Genomic DNA, 6,000 nt, shown 5'->3' with positions numbered 1-6,000 from the left:
CACCCCCACTAACACAAACACATGAAATATTTCTGCTTTACCAAATATATCAGGTTGCTAGTAATTGAATCTCTAGGGAGAAAATGGTTTTCCCTAGTGGGGAAAAAAAGTAAAAATAACATCAAACATTCATATGGGATTGCTATGGAAAGAGGGTTGGTTCCTTTCAGCAATCGGAGAAGCTGGAGTATTTTTTGCCTTTGTTTTTGCAGTGCTGGGGCTCAAAACCAGAGCCCTGTAAATGGCAAGGGACACTCGCCCACAGAGCCACAGCCCAGCCCCATGTTGTTGTGAGCCCTGATCTGGGCCACTGAGGTCACTGGAACATTTAGGGGAAGCCTGGCTTCTACATGGCCCACAGGCTTGGGCCTTAGGACCTGAAGGGTACTGTCGGGGATCCTGGAAAGTCATTCTAGAGGTAACCCCCTCACCCCGGCCCTGCTGTGCTTCCCGACCCTGCCAGAGCCCAGGGACCAGGATAGAATTAAAAGCGCATAGTGACCTTGAACAGCCAAGCTGCTGAAAGTGAATACCACGGGCATCTTCTTCATGCTCCTGACACAAATTTATAAAACAGTACAAACGAAGGGGCCATGGATATAGATGTTCTCAGAACACTTACTCAGCAGTCTAGACTGCCGCATACTCTTGGTGTGGCGTCACAGGCTTCTAAGCCCAACACTCAGAAGGTAGAGGCAACAGGACCAGGTCATCCTTGGTTATGTATTTGAGTGAGGCTCTCCTGAGCTACACTCAGTCATTAAAAAAAAAAAAAGTTGCTTACTGCTACTGAGTTACCATTTTTTAAACAGTTTTATGATCAAGACTAAAAAGAATACAAAGAGAAAAGAATCTTTGCATTTACTCTGATATTTATAACTTCAAAAGCTAAAGTACCTAAAATTCTTTCAGATCTAAAATCTCAGGGTCATCAAACTTTAAAAGTTTGTCTTCCTGGGGGGGTTGGGGAAATGGCTCAGTGGTTAAGAGCATCGTCTGCTCTTCCAAAAGGACCTGGGTTCAATTCCCAGCACCCACATGGCCTGGTTCAATTCCCAGCACCCACATGGCAGCTCACAATGTTTGTAACTCCAATCCCAAGGGATCTGGAAACTTCACACTAATGCACATAATAAAATAAAATCAAATAAATTATTTTTTTAAAAAAGTTGGTTTTCTGTATGATTTCTGAACTTTTTGTTTTCTTCCCCACTAAAGTTCTGCCTTTGCTTTTTTTCAAGATATATTTCCAGAGTCTTACTACTAAATATAATTAAGTAGAGACTGGGTTTCTTTGTGGCTTTTGTTTTTATCGCTAGGATCTGTCATGTTGAGGATAAAAATACTGTTTGTATGTACGAGATGTCCACATCTTCAAATCCATCTCTCCTGGCCCTCTGTTTACTTCTGCCTCAATTACAGGCTTTCACCATTATAGCTACAGGCGTATGTGAGGGTTTTTCTTCAAATTACATTTTACACAGTGAATCTTGGTTACTACTTTTTCTAGAGAGCTGTCCATTTTATCCAAAAGCTCAAGACTGTTGATAACAGTCTCACTGCTACAATAGTTTTTCCACAGCTGCACCTTCCTTCTTAAATATTCCTTTTCAGAATTATGTGTACATATCAGAGACCATGACTGCAGGTGTCAGGAGGGGCTGGAGGGATACAAGAGCCCCTTGAACAATCACAGGTGCTGAGAGCTGAGCGCTGTTTGCTCTGCACTAGTGTCGCAGCCACTGAACCATTCTTCGGTTCCTCTCTCCCCACTGAGGTAGCTGGGGACTGAACCTGAACTCCACATGCTAAGGCAAGTGGCCTATCGAGCGAGGTCTCACTGTCCTGAGGGCAGGCTGGCCTTGACCTCAAGATCTTCTTCCTTAGACTCCCCAGTGTTTGGGTGCCACCAGACCTGCCTATGGCCTCTTTGTAACGAACAACCTAGCCTGCTGTCCTGTTGGCTTTCATTCAGTTTTTAGTTAAGACCTGTGGCAGTCAGTCCCAAGTCTTTCCACTCCTTTGGGCTTATTTAAGGCCCCATGTTCCTACTGAAAGTTAGCTTTAAGACCACAACCCTTGATGAAGATATTTGCTAGATTTAAGGTATATTGCAGCTTTTGTGATTATATTTCTTTACCAGCCTATCAAAGAACAGACTTTCAAAACACTGAATGTTAAAGGTTGGGCAGCTTTTATGATTGACTCCTGTAACAGGCATGGAGGAGCTGGGACACATTCTACATCATGACTGACCCTTTCGGCTGCTCTAAACTGTCCGTCTTTAAGAGCCAGTTTGGTTTCAACAATGTGATGACAGGACACCCGTCTGCTGCCTTCTTGTGGGGGTCAGAGGACAACCTGCAGGAGTTTGTGCTCTCCTTCCACGGGGACTGATAGCCCTGCTGTCAGGGTTACTCGGCAGGAGCTTCATTCGGCCACCAGCAGCTGCACACTTTGTAAGACTCCCTGGCCAGCTGGAGAAGACAGCTTGTCTCTGGGCATGTCACAGATGCTAACCTCACCAATTGCGCTTTCCCCCTTTCCAGAACAGCTGGGCCTTCTGTCCCCTCTCTACTTGGTGTACAGTGACTGATTTTCTAATGTTAAATACATCGCTCTTGATCGCATACCTTGGCCTTCCTACTCATGGTTTCACCTCCTCTATTCCTGGGGATATTGGCTTGCAGTTTTTTTTGTAATGTTTTGTCTAGACATAATTGGGTAATACTGGCTTCACGGAATCAGTAAGTGTACCCTCAGTTTTCCTTATTAATGAGGTATTTGAAGTAATTAACTTATAGCCCTTTACTCGGCCTATCAGTCTGGAGGCTCCAGAACTATCTGTGGCCCTATTTGCTATGTCTGTTAGGCAGCACACCATGGTAGCACACATGACCCTAGGGACCCAAGGCCCACCTCCAAGGTTTCTGCTACTTCCCTTCAATGCTATCATGGGACCAGGCCTTAAACACCTGGAGCAGTGAATACCCTCTCCCGTCTTCACGTGTCCACACACTCACCTAAGAAAGCTGTCATGGGGCGAGTCCACATTCTTATTAGAGGAAACTTTTCCTTTTTAAAATAGGGTGTGTGGATGTTTTGCTGGGGATTTTTTTCGCATACTCATTTAAACTTTGAATATTTCTGAAACACTATCAACTCCGGGTGCTACTTCTCAGTCACTAGGACAACAGGGTTCTTCCTCAGCATTGCCTTTAAAGACCATTTAAAGAGGCTGATAGCTCAGCCTTGAAGAATGCCTGCTGCTCTTGTGGAGTGCCCAGTTCCGAGCACTCACATCAGGCAATTCACAACACCTGTAACTTAACTCCAAGGGATCTAAGGCCTACTGGTTTCCTCGGGCACACATGAGCACACACATGCACACTTACTCGCACACACACCCCTTTAAAAAAAAAAGCAGAAAGTTATTGTGAAGTGACTATTAACTAAGAATCCTTACTAAGGTTAAGACATTACTTTCAACTTAAAATGTCATTCAAAACTCTGGTTACAAAAGGAATCTTTTTCCTTAGGGAAAAAAATGGCCTCAGGAGAAATCATGCGTTTCCTGCAGGCCCCTGCTCAGTACTAAGCTACCATATAAATTAAACTGAAGCTACTATTCTTTCCACAGTGCAGAGAAAACATCACAACAGCCTCAGCTCCCTGGAGTCCCACCTGAACATCTTTTTTCCTCAAGATAAATTAACTTTATTAGAATGAGTTTGATAAAATCTCACAATATTCCTGTCAAAAAAGATATAGCTAGTATTTCCTCACAGGTGGGAGAGGAGAATGAGGGCCAGTCTGAGCACAGTAGTGCACCTGTAATCCAGGCTGAGACAGAGAGATAGATCCCACTGACATACACAGTGAGAACTGCATCCAAAAAAGGTGGTTTGTCCAGTTGCCCTGACCATAGGACCCAACCAAATACATCCCAGCACCTCATTCTTCTACCCCACTTGGACTTGGTAAAACCAGAGGTTTTAAAGGATAAGGAAACATGGGCCAGCAAGCGGACATGGTGAGGGAATACATACATACATACATACATGCTTGCCATACAGCATGAGGACCTGAGTTCTGATTTCTAGACCATGAACGCTGGACCCAGCTCTGTAACCCTGCGCTGAGGAAATGCAGACAGGTGGGTTGCCAACCAGTCTAAGGAAACTAAATTCCATTGAGATGATGTATCAAAAAAAAAAAAAAAAAAGAGGGTAGACAGTGAGGTGGGTAAATGAGCACATCCCCCACAGGCCCTAACATCCGAGTACTTGCTCCCTAGTTAGTGGCGCTGTGTAGGTAGGTTTAGGAGGTTTGCTGGAGAAAGTATTTCACTGGGTGTCACACTTGTTTTTAAACTCTCTTTTCTTTTGGTACTTAAGCCTCTATCTCCCTTCCACCAACCCTTTAGCTGTAGGTGAGAGAGGTTAATGGGGAGAAGGGTGCAGACCTTACTTCTCCTAGCTGTTTAGGGTTGATGGGTTCTTTTAGGGATATACCAATCTCCATCAACAGCAAACATTCTCCTCCAAGCCACTGCGTTGAAACGTTTCTCTTCCTCCATCTCTGGTCTCTCCAAACTGCCATCCCTTCTCTTTCTGGGCTCATGTATTTATATCCCTCAGAATCCTAGACCATGCCCCACACGAGGCAGTTATCAGCTGTGGACAAACTAGAATCCCATACTTGGGATTAAAACAAAACATATCTACATAACTGAGTTTTTAAAGAAAAACCTCCATTACAACTGGGAGTGGGCTTTGAAGTTTAAAGCCCATGCCCTACTCCCAGTTTCCCTTGGGGTTCAAGACACAGCTCTTCTTAGTTTGCTGCTCCAGCTACCATGCCTGCCTGCTGCCATCCTGCTGTGATGCGACAGACTCTTAATCCCCCTGGGACCCTAAGACCAAACAAAACCCTTACTTCTAGAGGCTGCCCTGGTGATGGTGTTTTATCAGCCACAGAAAAGTAACTTAAACCAGAAACTGGTACCAAGACAGAGTATCTGTGAGAAAGGCCTGACCATGCTGGCTTTTGGAAGACTCGGTACTCTGCAGTGGAAAAGTGGCTGAAGACTATAAGCAAAGCTTCATGGGCCACCTTAACAGAAGCTTGGAAGACAGTAGTGCAGAGAGCTATGCGGACTCTGAAGCTTCAGGGAGGAACAGTATTAGCAGATATGCTGAGACCATTCTTAAGGTATTTTGGTAAAGAATGTGGTTTCTCTCTCTGTCTATGTCCCAAGAATTGCCTGAGGCTAAACTTAAAGGTAATTTCTTTGGTGGAGGAGAGTTTTAAGACAGTCTAACATTGATTCTATGACATGGTTATTGGTAAGCATTCTTACGCAGGTCTACAGTGATTTTCAAATGGGCGAATGGAGCAGAAGAAAAATACAAAATGAACGGTTTTCGGAGAAAAAGATGACTGGAAATTTAATGCTACAGCCAAAACTGTGCTGAAAGATAAGATGGTGAAGCAGGAAATGAAGGGCACTATGGCAGGAAGGACCCTACCTCGCCAAGCTTCCCATGTGTGAAAGATCAAGGCCTAGAGACTTGCTGCTACTGTCAAGGAGTAACAAGCTGTGCAATGTGACTCACGGAGACCGGGGTCAACCCCAGGCTGGCATCTGAACTGGTGTTGGCTTTACAGTCATGAAGGATACACAGGGGGTTGTGGAATCTTCTTCCGTGATATCAGAGAGCCACTGTGTATGGGTGCCCCACCCCCATCCCACAAAACTAAAGACATTTTCCTATCATGAAGACACAGAAATGGGAATTTTGGGGTTTTTCTGGCAGTCACAGAAAGTGACTGGAAGCTTCCACGTTTCATGCAGGCTGAAATTAAAGAACAGTATACACGGGGCACCAGAGTAGTGCTGTCAATGCCCGGCCAGCAAACGGCCTGACCACAGCTCTGGGGCTCCTAGCCAGCCAGCGCTCTACTTCAGAGGACCCTCAGGGTTCGGGGGTCTGCCAA

Source organism: Meriones unguiculatus, chromosome 19 (assembly GCF_030254825.1).
Source record: "Meriones unguiculatus strain TT.TT164.6M chromosome 19, Bangor_MerUng_6.1, whole genome shotgun sequence".
NCBI classification, from domain to species: Eukaryota; Metazoa; Chordata; class Mammalia; order Rodentia; family Muridae; genus Meriones; species Meriones unguiculatus.
This window is presented reverse-complemented; position numbering follows the sequence as displayed.